The sequence below is a fragment of the Tamandua tetradactyla genome, chromosome 26 (genome assembly GCF_023851605.1).
Source record: "Tamandua tetradactyla isolate mTamTet1 chromosome 26, mTamTet1.pri, whole genome shotgun sequence".
Lineage (NCBI taxonomy): Eukaryota > Metazoa > Chordata > Mammalia > Pilosa > Myrmecophagidae > Tamandua > Tamandua tetradactyla.
The window spans coordinates 9900821-9922276 of record NC_135352.1 but is presented as its reverse complement, the minus strand read 5'-3'; the positions used below and the strand labels follow the sequence as shown (position 1 = coordinate 9922276).

Genomic DNA, 21456 nt, shown 5'->3' with positions numbered 1-21456 from the left:
AAATTCTGACTACTGAAAACAGGCCCCCAGCACAAATAAACCTGGGATAAGCACTAAATGAACAGGGAATTTTTGCTCCAACAGACAGTGGGCACGGCCGTTGGGGAGGGAAAAAAGCAGAGGCTTTTTGACTTGGATAGCATAAAATACTGGAAAACGGCTAGCCCCCAAGAAAAGGGGACACAGAGCCTGAAGATACATAGTCTCACATACCACCTCAGGGTCTTGATTAGCAAACCAGAGGAGGAGGAGTCCAGCTCTGAAAACGCTTTTTTACTTTTTATTTTGTTTACTCTTTAAACAGCCCATTAGATAGAACTGGAAGCGTTCAGGCTCCAGCACTGCCCCAAGCAAGGACAGAATTAAGCTTTTCTGAGAGATGAAGTAACTAGTCAGGTGAAAGAAGTTAATTCCCTAAAGGGTGTATCTTCCCCAAGAAAAGGGGAGGGAGGGAGGGCCTGGAGCCCAGCTCAAGTGAAATCCCTCCTTCAAGGACCTCAGGCCCCAGGGACTGGATAACAAAAGCAATCAAAGCCATCCTACTACTTCACCTGTCTCAACCACGCCCCTGGCAGGGACAGTCTGCTGAAATTAAAAGCATCACGTCATTTAAGCTGGTGGAAAGCCACGGGCAGACAAGTGCCACATGCTGGGCAGGACAGGAAAAGGACAGAGTCTAGGGACTTCATAGGAAAGTCTACAAACTGCTAGGTCTCACCCTCAGGGAAAACTGATGCTGGCTACTCTTTCCTCCTGAGACATGGGCCTGTCTGGTCTGGAAAAATCTGACTGGGGCCTATAATATCTGAGGAGACCCTCCTCACAGAAAAAAAAAAAAAAAAAAAAAAGCCTCCCTATAGGCAGGGCAGGAAACAGAAAAACAAGAGCAGAAAAATTCTGATCACTTAAACAGAACCTATGCTAGAGGTCTAGAATAATTGAACTGACTAGCAAAGAAAATTAGAGAACAAAGCCATCCAGCAAGAAAACCCTAGTTAAAAGAGTGAAAACAACCTCCAGAATAAACTAATTTAGGAAATCAAGATGCCTAGATGCCAGGAAAAAACAAGTCATACCAGGAAAATCAAAGATACGGCCCAGCCAAGGGAACAAATCAACACTTCAAATCAGATACAGGAGTTGAAACAACTAATTCAGGATATTCGAACAGACAATCAAAATTTCATCAAAACTCAAATCAATGAGCTGACAGGGGATATAAAGAAGACATTGGGTAAACAAAAAGCTCAAACGTTTAAAAAAACAAATCACAGAACTTATGGGAATGAAAGGCACAACAGAAGAGATGAAAGAATAGAAACCTACAACAATAGATTTGAAGAGACAGAAGAAAGTATTAGTGAACTGAAGAACAGGACATCGTAAATCCAACACACACAAAAATATATAGGGAGAGGAATGGGAAAATATGAGCAGGGTCTCAAGGAATGGAATGACAATATGAAGCACAAGAATATACATGCTGTGGGGGAAAGGAGGAGAAAGGCTAATGGAGGAAATAATCTCTGAAAATTTCCCATCTCTTATGAAAGACATAAAGTTGAACATCCACCAAGTGCAGCATATCCCAAACAGAACAGATCCAAAGACACTTACTAATCAGACTGTCAAAGGTCAAAGACAAAGAGAGAATTTCGAAAGCAGCAAGAGAAAAGCAATCTACCACATACAAGGGAAGTTCAATAAGACTATGTATGGATTTCCCACCAAAAACCATGGAAGCAAGAAGAAAGTGGTATGATGCATTTAAGATTCTAAAAAAGAAAACTGCCAACCAAGAATTCTATACCCAGCAAAACTGTCCTTCAAAATGGGGCGGGGGGGGTGATGCACGGGTAGTTCAGTGCCTTTTATGCAGGAGACCCAGGTTCAATTCCCAGACCATGCACCCAAAAAAAAAAAAAAAAAAACAGAGGGGGAGGGCAGGCCACAGTGGCAGAATTCTCACCTGCCATGCCAGAGACCTAGGTTCCATTCCCAGTGCCTGCCCATGCCAAAAAAAAAGAGGGGGAGATTAAAACATTTTCAGACAAATAATCACTGTGAGAATTTGTGACCAAGAAACTAGCTCTGCAAGAAATACTAAAGGGAGCACTATACACAGATAGGAAAAACCGGGAAAGAGAGGTGTGGAGAAGAGTGTAGAAATGAAGACTATCCGTAAAGGTGAAAAAAAAACTAAATATGACATATAAAATCCAATAGGATAGTAGTAACACTAAATATTAATGGATTAAACTTCCCAATCAAAAGACAAGACTTGGATGGTGCAATGGTGGCTCAGTGGTAGAATTCTTGCCTGCCATGCCAGAGACCTGGGTTCAATTCCCAGAGCCTGCCCATTCCAAAAGAAAAAAAGATAGAGATGGCAGAATGGATTTAAAAACTGGGCCCATCTATATGCTGTGTACAGGAGACTCATTTTAGACCCAAGGACAAAAAGAAGTTGAAAGTGAAAGGTTGGTAAAAGATATTTCATGCAACAACAATCAGAAAAGAGCAGGAGTAGTTATATTAATATCTGACAAATTAGACTTCAAATGTAAAACAATTAAAGGACACTATGCATTAATAAAAGGAACAGTACAACAAGAAGAGACAGCATTCATAAATATTTATGCACCAAGCCAGAGTACTCCAAAATACACAAGGCAAACACTGAAAAGACTGAAGGGAGAATAGACACCTCTACCATAATAGTTGAGGACTTCAATTCCCAGCTCTCATCAATGGATAGAGCATCTAGAGAGGGGATCAAGAAAGAAATAGAGAATTCGAACAATACAATAAATGAACAAGACTTAACAGACATTTATAGAACATTATACCCCACAACGGCAGGATACACCTTTTTCTCAAGTGTTCATGGATCATTCTTAAGTACAGACCATTTGCTGTGTCACAAAGCAAGATTGAAATCATATATAACACTTTCTCAGATGATAAAGGAATGAAGTTGGAAATCAATAATAGGCAGAGGGCCAGAAAATTCACAAATATATGGAGGCTAAACAACACACTCTTAAACAACCAGTGGGTCAAAGAAGAAATTACAAGAGAAATCAGTAAATATCTCGAGACAAATGAAAATGAAAACAACATATCAAAATTTATGGGGTGTAACAAAGGCAGTGCTAGGAGGGAAATTTATTGCCTTAAATGCCTATATTAAAAAAGAAGAGTAAAAAAATCAAGGAATTAACTGCTCACTTGGAAGAACTAGAGAAAGAACAGCAAACTAACCCCCAAGCAAACAAAAGGAAAGAAATAATGAAGATTAGAGCATAAGTAAATGAAATTGAGAACATGAAGACAATCAAGAAAATCAACAAAACCAGCAGCTGGTTCTTTGAGAAAAATCAGTCAAATTGATGGACCCTTAGCTAGGTTGACAAAAAGAAAAAAAGAGAGAATGCAAATAAATAAAATCAGAAATGGAAGAAGAGACATAACCACCAACCCTGCAGAAATAAAGGCGATAATGAGAGGATACTATGTGCAACTATATGCTAATAAACTGGACAATGTAGATGAAATGAGCAACTTCCTAGAAATGCATGAACAACCAACACTGACTCAAGAATAATTGGATGACTTCAACAAACCAATCACAAGTAAAGAGACTGAATCAGTCATCAAGAAGCTCACAAAAAAGAAAAGTCTGAGACCAGATGGCTTCATATCTGAATGCTATACAATAAAGAATTAGTACCAATCCTGCTCAAACTCTTCAAAATAATGTTTTTTAAAAAAACAGGTTATCAGGAGCTAGAAATAGAGTAGAGATTGGGTAATTGGCTCTAAAGGAATACATATTGTGCACAGGACTGACTGTAAAAATTCAGAAATGGAAAGCACAATACTACCTAATTGTAGCACAACAAAGTAAGCATATTGAATGAAGCTGAATGTGAGAATGATGGAGGAGGGCTGGGGGCACATATGAAACCAGAAGGAAAGATAGATGAAAAAGATGGAGATGGTATAATTTAGGAATGTCTAGAGTGTACAATACTAGTGACTAAATGAACAAATTTAAAAATGTTTTTGCATGAGGAAGAACAACGGAAGGCAATACTGCAGGGTGTTGAAAATAGATGGTCATTCATATTTTAAAATTTCAACTTCTGTGTGAGACTAAAGCAAGAAATGTTTATTTGGTACAAAATTTATGTTTTGATTAGTGCATTTCCTAATTTAACTTAGAATGACAGTTTCAATGAACATGGAATCTTGAAAAGGGCATGAGATTTTGTAGGTTTGTCCAGGTCAATGCAATTTATGCCCCGATAAATCCCAGAGCCATTTGAATAGTGAATAAAGAAGTATTTGCAAAGTCTCCTTGGTGATATGGGGAGAAAAGGGAGAAATTCAACTTTCCCATTTGGAGAATTTCTGTTATTCTCACAAGTAGTAGGGCAACCAAATCAATAGGCCAAGCCCTCCCCCTCTCTAAGTGGGACATGACTCCCAGGGGTGTAAAGCTCCCTGGCAACATGGGACAGAAACCCTAGAATGAGCTGGGACTTAGCATTAAGGGATTGAGAAAAGCTTCTTGACCAAAAGGGGGGAGAGAAATGAGACAAAATAAAGTGTCAGTAGCTGAGTGATTTCAAACAGAGCCAAGTGGTTATCCTGGAGGTTATTCTTACGCATTAAATAGATATCCCTTTTTTAGTTTATGGTATATTAGAGTGGCTAGAGGGAAGTGCCTGAAAATCTAGAGCTGTGTTCCAGTAGCCATGTTTCTTGAAGATGATTGCATAATGATATAGCTTTCGCAATGTGACTGTGTGATTGTGAAAACCTCGTGTCTGATGCTCCTTTTATCTTTGCTATGGACAGATGAGTAAAAAAATGGATAAAAAAATAAACAAATACTAGGGGGAACAAAGGTTAAAATAAATTGGGTAGATTGAAATACTAGTGGGCAATGAAAGGGAGTGGTAAGGGGTATGGCATGTATGATTTTGTCCTTTTTTCTTTCTTTTGCTGGAGAGGTGAAAATGTTAAAAAAAAAAAAATGATCATAGCAATGAATGCACAACTATGCGATGATATTGTGAGCCACTGATTGTAACCATGACAAGCGTGTATGTCAAGAATATTTGCATCTCAAGAATGTTGGTATATCTGTTTGTTCTTTAGATAAAAAATAAACAATAGGGGAACAAAGGTTAAAATAAATTGAGTAGATGAAAATACTAGTTGTCAGTGAGAGGGAGGGGTAAGCGTTATGTTTTGTATGAGTTTTTTTTTTTTCCTTTTAATTTCTTTTTCTGGAATGATGGAAAGGTTCTAAAAAACTATCATGGTTATGAATACACAACTATGTGATGACATTGTGAGCCACTGATTGTATACCATGTATGAAATGTTCATATGTTAAGAATGTCTGTGTTTGTTGTTTTTTTTTAACTTTTTACTGTACAATATAACATACATGTTCCTTTAGCAATAAAAATATTATAAAAAGAAAGAATTAGTACCAATCCTCCTCAAACTCTTCAAAAACATTGAAGAGGAGGAAAGACTACCTAACTCATTCCATAATACCAAAGCCAGACAAAGATATAACAAGAAAAGAAAATTACCGACCAATATCTCTAATGAATACAGATACAAAAGTCCTCAACAAAATACTCGCAAATCGAATCCTGCCACACATTATAAGAATTATAAACCATGACCAAGTGGAATTTATTCCAGGTATGCAAGGATGGGTCAACATCAGAAAATCAATTCCTGTAACACACCATATGCACAAATCAAAGCAGGAAAACAACATGATCACCTCAACTGCAGTAGATTCAACATCCTTCCTTGATGAAAACACTTCAAAGCATAGGAATAGAAGGGAACTTCCTCAACGTGATTAAGGGAATATATAAAAAACCCAAAACTAACTTCATCCTCAATGGGGAAAGACTGAAAGCTTTCCCCCTAAGATAAGGAACAAGACAAGGATGTCCACTGTCACCACTATTATCCAACATTGTGCTGGAAGTTCTAGCAGAGCAACTGGACAAGAAAAAAGAACTAAAAGGCATCCAAATTGGAAAGGAAGAAGTAAAACTCTGTTTGCAGACAATATGATACTATATGTCAAAAATCAAAAAAAAAAAAAAAATCCACAGCAAAGCTACAAAAGCTAATAAATGAGTACAGCAAAGTGGCAGAGTACAAGATCAACACCCAAAATCGTTGTGTTTCTATACATTAATAATGAGCAATCTGAGGAGGAAATCAAGAAAAAATTCCATTTATAATAGCAACCAAAAAGCATGGTACTGGCATAAAGATAGATATACTAACAAAGGGAATCGAATAGTGTTCAGATATAGACCCTCTCATCTATGGACAATTGATCTTGGATAAGGCAGTCAAATCAACTCACCTGGGACAGAATGGTCCCCAGAGAACTGGATATCCACATGCAAAAGAATGAAAGAGGATCCATATCTCACACCCTATACATATTAACTCAAATTAACTCAAAATGGATCAAAGACCTAAACATTAGATCTAAGACCATAAAACTGTTAGAAGAAAATGTAGGGAAATATCTTATAAATCTTATAATAGGAGGCAGTTTCCTAGACCTTATACCCCCTCTCTACGTGGGACATGACTCCCAGGTTGTGGACCTTCCTGGCAACATGAGACAAATCCCAGAATGAGCTGAGACTCAGCATCAAGGGATTGAGAAAACCTTCTTGACCAAAAGGGGGAAGAGTGAAATGAGACAAAATAAAGTGTCAATGGCTGAGAAATTCCAAACAGAGTCAAGAGGTTATCCTGGAGGTTATTCTTACGCATTAAACAGATATCACCTTGTTAGTCAAAATGTAATGGAGAGGCTGGAGGAAACTGAAAATGGAGAGCTGTGTTCCAGTAGCCATGTTTCTTGAAGATGATTGTGTGATGATATAGCTTTCACAATGTGACTGTGTGATTGTGAAAACCTTGGTCTGACGCTCCTTTTATCTACCTTGTCAACAGATGAGTAAAACGTACGGAATACAAATAAATAATAGGGGGAGAGATGTTAAAATAAATTTAGGTGATTGAAATGCTAGTGATCAATGAAAGGGAGGCGTAAGAAGTATGGTAGGTATGAATTTTTTCTGTTGTCTTTTTATTTTTTTCTGAATTGATACAAATGTTCTAAGAAATGATCATGATGAATATGCAACTATGTGATGATATTGTGAATCACTGATTATACATGTAGAACAGAATGATCATATGTTAAGAATGTTTTTGTTTGTGGTTATATGTTTTTTTAAATTAATAAAAAAAAATAGCAACCAAAAGAGTAAATTAGTTAGGAATGTAACTAAAGATACAGAAGATCTATACACAGAAAACTACAAGAAATTGCTAAAAGCAGTCACAGAAGACCTAAATAGATGGAAGTCCATATTGTGTTCATGGACTGGAAAACTATAGTTAAGATGTCAATTCTACCCAAATTGATTTATAAATTCAATGCAATACTAATTCCAATAAATTAGACTTCAAATATAAGACAATTAAAAGAGACAAAGTAGGACACTTTTTGCCAGTATGAATCTGTTGTGTACCCTACAAAAGCCAAGTTCTTTCATCTTCATTCAATATTGCTGGGAGGGATTTTTTTTATTGTTTCCATGGAGATGTGACCCACCCAATTGCAGGTGGTAGCCTTTATTAGATTTTTCTCAAATGCTCATGGCACAATAATATAAGTAATATGTGCCATGAATGAAGCTGAATGCAAGTATAACTGAGAGAGAAGGGCTGGGAGCACATATGACGATATACCTTAAGAATGCCTACAGTGAACAATGTTGGTTATTAAATGCACAAATGGAAAAAAAAGTTTTTTGCATGAAGGAGATGAAATGAATGTCAACATTGTAAGGTGTTGAAAATGGACAGAATACAGGACAACGTACAATCAACACAAGCTAGGGTCTATAGTCAACAGTAATATTGTAATATGCTTCCACTGAATGTAACAAAGGCATTATATCAAAACTATATGCCAACAGGTGGGGGCGTGAGGGAGGGGTATGGATTCTTTGTAGAAGAAAAAGAAATGTCTTTTGGTGGCGAAGGTATGTCCATATACTTAGGTTGGACTGCATGATGTCTGTTTAAAAATGAACAAAGAAAAACAAGTAATAGAGAAAATGTGGAGAAAGAAACATACCTATTCACCGCCACTAGGGAAACTGAGAGGTGCAGCCCCTTGGAGGGCAGAGTGGTGGTTCTACAGGAAGCTACAGGTGGGTTTGCCATATGATCCTGAAATCCCACTGCTCAGTATATACTGGGAGAAACTGAGTGAGGACAAGAATGGACATTTGCACACTGGTATTTATGGTGGCATTGTTTGCAATTCACAACAGACAGAGGTGGCCTAAGGGTACAACAACTGAGGATTAGATGGGGAACTATGCTGTATATGTACAACGGACTACTGAGCAGCCACAAGAAGGAATGAAGTTGTAAGGCATGCAACTAGGTGAATGAAACTTAAGAACTGTATGTTGAATGAAATGTCAGAAACTAAAAGAAAAATATTATCATGCCTCACTTATATGGACTAACTATAATATAAAAACTCGGTGAACTGAAGATGGGAGCATGTGTTATCTAGCTGGGGCTTACTGTAAAGTGTCCTAGATTGTAAACTCTTATATATATTCAGGAGATGTAACTGTTAATTTTAAATTCTGAGATACGGAGCTGATTGTATATAACCTGGTCATTCCCAGAGACGTCAGGTATTTATGCGACACCTGAGACTCAGAGTTAGAGCTCTGAAGCTCTGAAAGGCAGCAATATCCCACACAGGAACTATCTGAAAAGTTGAAAAAGGGATCAGACTTTGACTGAAGATATGAAGGAAACTGATCTGGATAAAACCAATAGTTTAGAATACAGGGTAAAGGATGATACTGTCCCTATTTTAGAGCTTCAACTCTGTGTGAGACCAAAGAGGTGCAAAATTCCTATTTTATATTTTGGGTAGCACATTACATAGTTGAACTTGTATGGTCAGTAATTGAACTTGTATGGTTAGTTTACTGAACAACCATGTACTATCTAGGTTAACGTGATACCCGATATAGCCCAGAGTGATCTGGGAAGTGAATAAAGAAGTACTTACAAAGTTCCCATGGGGGACTGGGGAGAAAGGAAGAAATATCCAACTCCCCCATTTGGAGAATTTCTGATATTCTTGCAAGCAATGGGGACAACTAGACCAATGGATCAAACTCTCATTGTTGGGGTATGCCCCTATGAAATTTATTCCTGAAAAGACAAACCAAGCCTACTTAAAATTAGGCCTAAGAGTCACCCCCAAGAGAACCTCTTTTGTTGCTCAGTGTGGCCTTTCTCTTTAAGCCAACTTGGCAGGGGAACTCGCTGCCCTCCCCCCTACATGGGACATGATTCTGAGGGGTATAAATCTCCCTGGCCACGTGAAACAGAAGGCCCAGGATGAGCTGGAATTTGGCATCAAGGGATTGAGAATGCCTTCTGTACCAAAAAACTAAAGAGAGAAATGAGACAAAATAAAGTTTCAGTAGCTGAGAGATTTCAGAGTAGAGAGGTTATCCCGGAAGTTATTCTTATGCATTATATAGATACCCCTTTTTAGTTTATGGTATATTGGAGTGGCTGGAGGGAAGTAACTGAAACTGTTGAGCTGTGTTCCAGTAGCCTTGATTCTTGAAGATGACTGTACAACTAGATAGCTTTTACAATGTGACCGTGTGACTGTGAAAACCTCATGTATGTTGCTTCTTTTATCCAGGGTATGGAGAGATGAATTTAAAAATATGGATAAAAAATAAACAAATAATAGATAGAAAGAGTAAAATAAGTTGGTAGATGGAAATACTAGTGCTCAATGAGAAAGAGGAGTAAGTGGTATAGTATGTATGAGTTTTTTTTTTTTTCTTTTTATATCTTTTTCCGGAGTGATGCAAATGTTCTAAAAATGATCATGGTGATGAATACAGAACCATGTGATGATATTGTGAGCCACTGATTGTACACCACGTATGGACTATACGTGTGCGAAGATTTGTCAATAAAAATATGTTTAAATGAATGGCATCGATGCCTATTACCGACATAAAAAGCCTCTAGAATAATAATGCATGATAAATGACAAAATCAGGTGCCAGGACACAATGTATGGAAAAAAAAAAAAAAACAGCTTTATCCTATTGATTCCCAAAGCCTGGTACTGTCTATTACAGAAATTTCTCCAATGCGCTCTCAGACTGCCAAGTCAGAATTGCTACTCCTTCAGCACATAATTTTGGCAACAAGTGATGCCCTCCGAGCCAGTCCTGATACACGAAGGCACTTGGCGGGCTTGGGAGATGGTGGCAGACCCGGGAGGGTCTGTGAAAACCTTCGTCCGCCCGCGGCGACGGGAACCCGCGCACGCACTCCTCCCCGGGGCTCAGCGGCTCTCCTGCCTGTCACCTGCCTCCCACCTGTGACCTTCCAGTGGCCAAACAGGTTTACGTGCCAGGCGATGTCCCCGCGAGGCCTCGTTCAGCAGAGCTGCCCAAGACTTCTGCGCTCCCAAGACAGACTTGGTCGGACTCCTTCTCCGCAGCTCGGTCCTTCTCTGACTCTTTCCTTTGCAGGGAGAGGACATTCCCTCCGGCTGCGTTTCCGGCCAGCAACTTCCCAGAGTCCGCCCGCAGCCGAAAAGCCTCTTTTCGTTCCTTGGCGCGGGGATCCCGCCCCCACTCACCTATTACTCAACCCAGAGAACCCCAGAGATTCCCACTCACCTCCACGCAGAGAAGGAGGCTCGCAGCCGGGTGCCCCGCCGCTTTTCACTTTCCGTTTGCTACCCACCCACCCCCTCCCAATCCATCTCAGCTCGGGATAAACACCGGAAAGGAGATTTGGGGAATGGCAAACAGGGCTACGTGGCGTGGTTGTGACCGCGTCCAGGCCAACTGATCCGGAATCCGTGTTTTTACTGGTTCCTGTTTGAAAACCAATGGGCACGGATTCTGGGGACGACTTGACCGTTCCTTGGGAGTTAAGGGTGCAGTCCGCCTGAGAAGCTCTCCTGAGAAGACCCTCTTGTTAAACAAGTCACAGGAGACTTTCAGCTTCTCAAACTCTAGTCTGCTAGGCCTGGAGCACAGCCAAAGTCACTTGCAGGGTTACACCCTGCATCAGCTATTCTGGAAAATTTGAGAAGCTTTTAAGTGAAGCCAGGACCTGAGCACCGCCCACCCCTCTTTTTTTGTTTTTTGTTTTTTGTGTTTTTTTTGGCAAGTGCAGGGTCTAGGAATCCAACCCAGAGTGGTGGGCGAGAATTCTACCACTGAGCTACCCTTGCTCTGAGCCCTTTTAATCTGTCTCCCAGCAGTGTTTGTTGGGTAGGCCAAGCAGAATGATCCTTTAGCTTGATTTCACCAGATGAGAAGAACTGACTTCAACCAACGGAGTTCCGAAGTCAAATAACACAATTAAAATTAGTTTGCCCTAAACTAGGAAGTGATGGACCTAGAAAAAAAGGAGGCCAGAACTAGAGTGAGGGGAGGGAGGAACCTAGGTGCAAAATTAAGAAGGCCCTGACTCCTCATATTCCTACAAATTCAATATAGACAAAGCTGTGGTGCACATGGAATCAAGCACTATGGGGGGGGGGGGGGGGTGATGTAATTATTACAGTCATTTTGGGAAACTGCCTACCGGCATCTACTAAAGCTAAACATACAAATATTTTAAGACTTGGAAATTTCACTCCCAGGTATATAACCAATAGGCATTTTCTGTAATAACCAAAACACTCGAAATAACCACCAGCAGAAGGAATAAATTTGAGTTCATACAATGAAATATTCAACATCAACGAAAAATATAAAGCTAAAGCTGTTTACAATAACAGATGACTCACAAAAACGTAATACTGAGCCAAAGAAGCCAGATGCAAATGACAACGTGCTGTAGCCATTTATATAAAGTTCAAAACCATGCAAAACGATGAGGCCAGAAGAGCAGTTCCTCTGAGTGTGGTGGTAGTGACAGTAACGACGTACCTGGACAAAAGCCACGGATTCTTTTGCTGCATTTGCTCAATAACCAGTTCCTGGGATGCCAGGGTTCAAAGAGAAGAAGAGTTTATTAGTAGTCGTGTAGTAGGAAAGCAGATGGCCTAGTGGCCCAAAATTTGTCTCTTTTAACTGCAGCACTTCTGATAATTTTATTACAGAAAAAGATGGACAGGGTTTAGGCTATGAGCACAGTTTTCCCAGATGATGTAATTAGCAGTTATCTAATTATTGAGCATGCATAGATTGATAAGATGCTTAGAGAACATATATAAGAAAATGGTGGAGTGAGGTATAGGTGACTTGCAGGTTAAAGTCTAAGCTATTGCACATGTCAAGCAGGCCCACTTTGGTTAGATCCAGTCTCGGTTATCAAGATAACTTTGGATTTGGTGATCATGATGAAGAATATGCAAGTATGTGATGACGTGAATTACTGATTATATATGTAGAACGGAATGATCAAAAGAGGAATGTTTGCGTTTGTTACATATTTTTTGGTATTTAAAAAAATAAAATTTAATTTAAAATTAAAAAAATATATATAACTTTAGATTTGGGAATAGTTCTGAGCTGACCCAAGACCCTTCATTAGTAAACTAATGAAGTTTAGTTTACTAAACTTCAGGGGCTGTCTTAGTGATCACAAGTTGAAAAACTGGATAACTGAATATAAAAGAAGGTTAGTCACAAGGTTTTACAATCACAGGGACAGAAGATAAAGGCCATACAATCGTTATCAGAGATCACGGCAGCTGGAATTTAGAGATTTCAGGAATTTCCTTCCGTCTACTCCAATAAACCAGGAAGCAAAAACGAGTATCTGTGTAGTGATTCAGTAATCAACTCATTCCTTAAATCCTGAGTTCTCAGTTATCATACCTTGGAGAAGATCTTCAGTGCATAAAATTTCCTTAGGATGTACATTTATAAGTTGTGCTGTTTTCTGTGAGCATGTCACATTTGCAAAGGAAATATGCCCCAAGATTACAGTGTAAATGGCAGAGATGGCATTTGAAACCTGGCTCCAGAGTACAGACCCTTAGTAGGATGCTAATGCTTCCCAGAGTGGGTCCAGCCCAGCTTACCACCCCCTTATGTATTGCATTACTCCATTTTATTTAATTCATGGCATTCAACTCTTTCTGAAATTATCTATTCATTTATTTGCTTATACATTATCTATCTGCCTCTTCCAGATTATAAATTCCATGTGCTAGGGAACCTCTCTAATTTATTCATTAATCTTTCCCCACAGTAAGGCATAGCACCTAGTGCATAATAGGATCCCATTAAATATTAGTGAAGTAACTTAATGAGTATGTAAATAGGAAATTATGTGAGTATTTACAAGGATGAATTTCTGTATCAGTAAATAGAAAAATCTCTGCAATATTATTGAGTTAATTTTTTTCCAAAAAATTCATTATAAGACAAAAATCAGAAAAGATTAATGGAAGAGAAGATTCCATTTATAATAACAAAAAGTAAACTAAATTATTAATGTCTGAAATGTTTGTAACTTACGAGGAAAACTAGAAAACACTTCTGAAAGGCACGAAATTAGACTTGATTAATGAAAAGATATAGCATCCTTTTTCATAGGATGGCTCATAATTATAAAGATGTCAGTTCTTCCTAAGTTAATGTATAAATATAATGCAATCTTAATTAGCATACCAAGTTTTTCTAAAACTAAATACGTGTGATTAAAAAGTCCAATTGAGGGCGGGCCGCGGTGGCTCAGCGGGCAAGAGTGCTTGCCTGCCGTGCCGGAGGACCTCGGTTCGATTCCCGGCCCCAGCCCATGTAAAAAACAAACAAACAAACAAAATATAATAAAACAAGAAAATGTTTAAAGATGTTTCCCTTTCTTCCTTCCATCCTTCCTTCCTTCTCTGTCTTTCCTTCCCTTCCTCCCTCTCTCTTTAAAAAACAAAAAAACAAAAACAAAAAAAAAAAAGTCCAATTGAAAGGATAAACAAATAAATAAGCAAGGAGACCCTGAAGAAAAAAAAAGTGAAGAGGGGATCAGTTATATCAGATATAAAAATATGAAACCTCTGCAATTAAAATTGTATGGGATTAATTGAATAGTTAGACTAATGGAACAAATATAACATTCAGAAATAATCCCAACTATATGTAGAAACTTAGTTTATGATAAAGGAGCCATCTTTGATCAGTGGGGAAAAGGATGACGTTGTTAATAAATAGGGTGGAGACACCTGGATAGCATAACATAAACAAAAAGTCCCTTTTGCCAAGAACGTAACATAGTCACAGGTTCCAGGAATTAGGACATAAAACCCCCTTTTGTGGGGTTACATATGCTATCTGAGGAGATGGGATAGACACTAATATATTCTTGAATTTAAAAAAAAAATGTAAAAAATAAAAATAAAAGGAATAAAATACTTTAATGACTACTTATAGAGAAGGAAGGGAACAAGATAAATGCATAGGAATAAAAGCTATTCTTTGAGGGTACAATGGTAGTTCCCTGGTAGAATTCTTGCCTGCCATGCAGGGGACTGGGGTTCGATTCCTGACCCGTATACTATCACCACCCCCTAAAATAAATTTTTCAACAAATGGTGCTGCAATAAGGGGATAGGCACATGGAAAAAGAATGAAATGTACACACACCCGCACCATACAGCATACAAAAAAAAAAAGCTATTCTTTGAAAATGCTTTATTTCATGGATTTGACTTTGGAGTCATACACCTATTTTACAAAGCTATAAAACTAAATTAGAATGGATTAAGAAACATAATGGATTAAGAAGCAAGGATGCAAATATACTGAAAGCAAAAAGGTGGAGAAAGATTTTCCACACAAGTTATAACCAAAAGAAAGCAGAAGAAGCTATACTAATATCAGACAAAATGGATTTTAAATGTAAAGACATCATAAGAGACAAAGAAGGACACTATATAGTAATTAAATGGTCAATTTGCCAAGAAGATATAATAGTCATAAATGTTTATCCTCCTAATTAAGGAGCTCAAAAGTACATGAAACAGACATTGGCAAAACTGAAGGGAGCAATAGATGATTCAACAATAATAGTAGGAGACTTCAATACACACTGTCCTCTATAGACAGACTAGCCAGACAGAAGATCAACAAGGAAATAGAAAAGTTCAATAACTTGATAAATGAATTAACCTAACAGACATATATGGGTCATCGCACCCCAAAGCTCAAGGATGAACATTCTTCTCTAGTGCTCACAGAACATTCTTCAGGATAGATCAAATGCTGGGGCACAAAACAGGTCTTTATAAATTTAAAAGCATTGAAATTATTCATGGCACTTTCTCTCATCACAGTGGATTGGGGCTGGATCTCAATAACCACCAAAAAATGAGAACATTCACAAATATATGGAAATTAACACACATCATAAACAACCAGTGGGTCAAAGAAGAAACTGCTAGAGAAATCAGTAGCTATCTGGAGATGAATGAAAATGAGAATACAACTTATCAGAACTTATGGGATGTGGAAAAGGCTGTGCTGAGAGGGAAATTTATTGCCTTAAATGCCTATATTAAAAAACAAGAAAGAGGGCGGGCCGCGGTGGCTCAGCGGGCAAAGTGCTTGCCTGCTATGCCGGAGGACCTCGGTTCGATTCCCGGCCCCAGCCCATGTAACAAAAAACGGAGAAACAGAATACAATAAAACAAGAAAATGTTTAAAAATGTTTCCCTTTCTTCCTTCCTTCCTTCCTTCTATCCTTCCTTCCTTCTCTCTGTCTTTCCTTAAAAAAAAAAAAAAAAAAAAAAAAAAAAAAAAAAAAACAAGAAAGAGCAAAAATCAAGGACTTAACAGCACACCTGGAGGAACTCGAGAAAGAACAGCAAACTAACTCCAAAACAAATAGAAGAAGAGAAATAAAGATTACAGCAGAGATAAATGAATGGGAGAACAAAAGAACAATAGAAAGAGTCACTAAAACCAAAAGTTGGTTCTTCAGGAAAATCAATAAAATTAGTGGGCCACTGGCAAGGCTGACAAAGAAAAAAGAGAGTGAAATAAACAATCAGAAGTGAAAAGGGGTGCGTTACCAGAGACCCTGAAGAAATAAAAGAAATCATAATAGGATACTATGAACAAATATATGCCAACAAATTAGACAAATTAGATGAAATGGACAAATTCCTAGAGATACACAAACAAGCTACACTGACTCAAGAAGAAATAGAAGATCTCAACAAACCAATCACAAGTAAAGAGATTCAATCTGTCATAAAAAAAATCTTCCTACAAAGAAAAGTCCAGGGATCAACAATTACATCCTGACCAGATGGGGGAAAAGAAGAGTAATTAATAAAGTATCAGTGACAGAGAGAGTTCAAATAGAGTCCAAGAGGCTACTCTGGAGGTTGCTCTTATGCAAGCTTCAGGTAGATCTTGCTACCTATCATAACCTGCCAACCCCCAACCAGGACCATTCCAGTCAATCCTAAAGAACACCGAGGGCAATATATAAGATTCCACAAGGGTTCCAGACACTAGAGTAATTTTCCGGAAACCTACAACCTCCAGATGGGTCCCTGGACCAGATAAGCCCCAAAACCTAGCCCAGCCTTTCCAGAACATCAGAGAGTTCCATCTCCCTACCCCATATTAGTGACAGACCCTTCCACTACCAAAAATTTAGAATTACCATAGCCTAAACAACCTCAGAAAGAGGTATGGAAAGATCAAAAATGATGGTGGAATTATAGATAGAAGATAGGACTTAACAAATGAATATGAATGTTGCATCATTAAATTGATATCTCTTTTAGTCTCCAGTATTTTAGAGAAACTAGAAGTAAAAACCTAAAATTATGAAATTATCACCCATGTCAAAGCCTGAAATATGTTGTACAACCAATTGTGGTGCTGTGCTTTGAAATTTACAGCTTTTTTGTATATATGCTATTGTTCATTAAAAAAAAAAGAAGGAAAAAAGAGTCGATTGTGATGATAAAGTATTTAAGCCTTCTAGCCTCCTATATTACTGAACAGCTAGAAGGAAAATATGAGAGGATCATATGGAAGCCCATGACAAACTCTGGGATCTGTCCTGTAACCACTTGTAGAAGACTACTTTGAAAACTATTTCTTTTTTGTTTCTTTGCTTTGTATATATGTTAATTATACAATAAAAAAGTGTTGTTTTTTTTTTTAAAAAAAAAGGAAAGCCCAGGACCAGATGGCATCAGAGAGGATTTTATCAAACATTTCAAAAAGAACTAACACCAATCCTGCTCAAACTTTTCCCAAAAAATGATGTTTGATTTAATTGGCTGGTGCTTAAATGAGAGAGCGCAACATAGCACAGCCCAAGCGGCTCAGCATTCCTCATCTCAGCACTCGCAGCTCAGCCCAGGCCTTTGGAGATGCAGAAAGGAATCACCCTGGGGAAAGATGTTGGAAACCAGAGGCTTGGAGAGAAGGCCAGCAAAGATCACCCTGTGCCTTCCCGCGTAAGAAAGAACCTCAGTTGAAAGTTAGCTGCCTTTCCTCTGAAGAACTAACTAAATAAATCCCCTTTTATTAAAAGCCAATCCTGTGGATCTTCCTGGCAGCGTGGGACAGAAATCCCAGAATGAGCTGAGACTCAGCATCAAGGGATTGAGAAAAACTCTAGAATGAGCTGAGAATTAACATCAAGGGATTCAAAAAACCTTCTCGACCAAAAGGGGAAAGAGTGAAATGAGACAAAGTGTCAATGGCTGAGAGATTCCAAACAGAGTCGAGAGGTTATCCTGGAGGTTATTCTTATGCATTAAGTAGATACCACCTTGTTATCCAAGATGTAATGGAGAGGCTGGAGGGAACTGCCTGAAAATGTAGAGCTGTGTTCCAGTAGCCATGTTTCTTGATGATGATTGTACAGTGATATAGCTTTCACAATGTGACTGTGTGATTGTGAAAACCTTGTGTCTGATGCTCCTTTTATCTACCTTGTCAACAGATGAGAGGAACACATGGAATAAAAATAAATAATAGGGGGAACAAATGTTAAAATAGATTTAGTTTGAAATGCTAGTGATCAATGAAAGGGATCAGTAAGGGGTATGACCTGTAAATTTTTTTTTCTGTTTGTTATATTTTTCTGTTATCTTTTTATTTCTTTTTCTGAATTGATGTTAATGTTCTGGGAAATGATCATGATGATGAATATGCAACTATGTGATGATATTGTGAATTGCTGAGTGTATGTGTTGGGAATGTTTGTTTCTTGTAATTTTTTTTAATTAAAAAAAAGATTTTACTAGTTCAGTTGCAACAACACTGTAACATTTATTTCATAAGCTTAAATATAAAGTACTCTTTCCAAAAATAAAGCCAATCTGTCTCTGGTGTGTTGCATTCTGGCAGCTAGCAAACTACAACAAACTCTTGTGAAGCTTATTTAGGTAGCAGAGAAGCTTAGCCTACCTATAGGCATGTCTAAGACTTACTTCTGGAGGACCTTTGTTGTTGCTCAGATGTGGCCTCAGTCTCTCTAAGTCCAACTCTGCAAGTGAAATCATTGCCTTCCCCCCTACATGGGGCATGACATCCAGGGGTGAAAGTCTCCCTGGCGACATGAGAGATGACTCCCAGGGATGAATCCAGATCTGTCTTGTAACTACTTTTTGAAGAGTGTTTTGAAAACTATTGCTTTTTTATTTCTTTGCTTTGTATATGTTATACTATCCAAGAAAAAGTTTTTTAAAACGGTACAATTATAAAAAAAAAAAAAGCTAAATTAAATTTTTCACATTGTTGTATATTCATCACCATGATCATTTTAGAACATTTACATCACTCCAGCAAAAGAAATGAAAAGAAAAAAAACTCATACATCCCATACACCTTACCCTAACCTCTCATTGAGCACTAGTATTTCAATCTACCCTATTTATTTAACCTCTTATCCCCTTCCCCAACATTATTTTTTTCCTTATATTTTTACTCATTTGTCCATACCCTGGATAAAAGGTTTTCACAATCACATGATCATATTGTAAAAGCTATACAGTTATACAATCATCTTCAGGAATCAAGGCTACTGCAATACAGTTTAACAGTTTTAGTACCTCCCAGCAACCCCAATATACAATAAGCTAAAAAGGGATATCTGCATAATGCATAAGGATAACCTCTCAACTCTGTTTGAAATCTCTCAGCCACTGAAAGTTTATTTTGCCTCACTTCTCTCTTTCCTGTCCCATGTTGCCAGGGAGAATTACAAATTAAATTTTCAAAAAGGAAGTCCTTAAAAACAGAAAGCAAAATGAAACAAATATGTCAATCTTTTTTATGTTCATACCCACACTAGCCAAAACTATTCTAAATGACATTAAAATAATTGCATATTTTTAGTAGGATACATCCCTAGCACAATCACACATAAAAAAAAATCTGAAAAACATTAAGCTTTTTACTGGTCATATTGCTCTTGATGGTACTGATGGTTTTATTCTGAGACTATTATGAATAGCCATGGGGTAAAGAAAATGAATAATAATGATGCTTATTAAAACTGAGATTTTTGGCATAGGAGAGAAGTACAGATACTCATGAGGTTAAATAAACTCTTAAGTTCTGCATTTGAATTAGAAGTTTCAGTGTCAAATCATACTATATTTTAACTTGAAAAATATATATTTATTAACTCTATCCATTAAAGCCTAGAAATAATGATGAACCAATGGCAACAGACATTTCAATACCTCTGTTGTGTTCTATAAATACCGTTTCCCATTACAAGGAACTAGGGCTCCCTGGAGAAATAGCTGATTCCACATCTCAGACAGGAAATAAGCAAAATGAGCCTAGAATACCTGTCATAATAGAATGCAAGGAAAATCTTCAAGGTTTCTCGGGCCATGTCAAAAGGACTCAGGAGCTGTGCCGGTTTAAAGCTATTATGTACCCCAGAAAAACCATGTCCTTTAATCCTCATTCAATATTGCGAGGAGAAATCTTTTTCATTGTTTCCGTGGAGATATGACCCACCCAATTGTGGCTGGTAACTTTTGAATAGCTGGTTTCCACGTAAATGTGTTGCCACCCATTCAAGGTAGCGCTGCTTACTGGAGCCCTAGAAAAGGGAATGATGGGTGGGCCATGGTGGCTCAGCAGGCAGAGTACTCACCTGCCATGCCAGAGACCTGGGTTCAGTTCCTGGTGCCTGCCCATGCAAAAAAAAAAAGAGGGAATGATTTTGGAAAAAGCTTTAGAGCCACCAGAAACAGAGCCCCTGTAGCCAGAGACCTTTGGAGATGAAGAAGAAAAATGCCTCTGGGGTAACTTCAGGAAACAGGATAAGGGAGAGAAAGGGAGAGAAAGCTAGCAGACTTCACCATGTGCCCTCCCAGCTGAGAGAGAAACCCCAAACTTCATCAGCCTTTCACGATGGTTCCTTAATTTGGACATTTTCACAGCCTTAGAATTGTAAACTTGCAACTTAATAAGTTCCCCCTTTTTACAAGTCATTTTGAATTTCTGATATATCACATTCCGGCAGCTTAAAAACTAACACAGGAACATTCTCAAAGCTCACTCTGGATCAAAGATGGGAAAATTTGAGCATCAATAAGGATAAGGATAATAACTGCAAAAGGTAGAAAAAGAAAACCATGTTTAAGTTTATGAATGATATTTTAAAAGCTCATTGATTTTAGATCGAAATACTAGTGGTCAATGAGAGGGAAGAGTATGGGGTATGGTTTATGTATGAGTTTTTTTTTCTTGTTTATTTCTTTTGCTGGAGAGACGCAAATGTTCAAAAAAGTGATCATGGTGATGAATATACAACTATGTGATGATATTGTGGGCCACTCATTGTACACCAGGTATAGAATGTTTGTATTTCAAGACTGTTTGTATGTTTGTTTGTTAAGGTTACAATAAAAATATTTTTAATAAAAATCTCGTTCACTAGCTTTGGAGAGGAAAAGCAGCCCCTAATGTTAAAAACCGAAAAATAAGAAGGAAAAAAAATTAAGTATTTCTCATGCCTTTCTCAGAAGAACAACATCTTAGGGTAAGCAAATAGTTACAGAAATACTTCCCTTTATGGAAGTATACTAGGTGATATATGAAGAAGGAATAAGAGGATATCATCATTTTTACAACCTCTAATGAATTTAGATATTTAGCATCAACAGCTGCTAAGGTCTTGAAAAGAGAAGCTACCAGTCGTTATTTCTCTCCCCATGAAGGAGCAACACAACAGCAACTATGGAAATAGTCTTGTCAAAAAAACTGATCCTGAATTGGACTAAGCCTCCAGATCCAACTATCAATTTACAGGTAATAAGGTGGATAGAGAAACATGTTAAACTTAACC

The 21456-nt window shown here is 37.9% G+C and overlaps 1 protein-coding gene and 1 pseudogene across 2 annotated transcripts in view; both read right to left on the bottom strand.

The window, feature by feature from the left end:
- LOC143670033 (WD repeat-containing protein 82 pseudogene) overlaps nucleotides 1-10900 on the bottom strand; it is a 42850-nt pseudogene extending 31950 nt beyond the window's left edge. The window contains exon 1 of the transcript XR_013169220.1: nucleotides 10833-10900. The product of XR_013169220.1 is annotated as a WD repeat-containing protein 82 pseudogene (transcript). The remainder of the gene's footprint in view (nucleotides 1-10832) is intronic.
- Nucleotides 1-10918, bottom strand: part of POFUT3 (protein O-fucosyltransferase 3) — a 177263-nt gene extending 166345 nt beyond the window's left edge. Inside the window, exon 1 of the mRNA XM_077144728.1 lies at nucleotides 10833-10918. The gene's annotated coding sequence lies outside the window, so the exon portion shown is untranslated. The remainder of the gene's footprint in view (nucleotides 1-10832) is intronic.
- Nucleotides 10919-21456: the final 10538 nt, after the last annotated feature.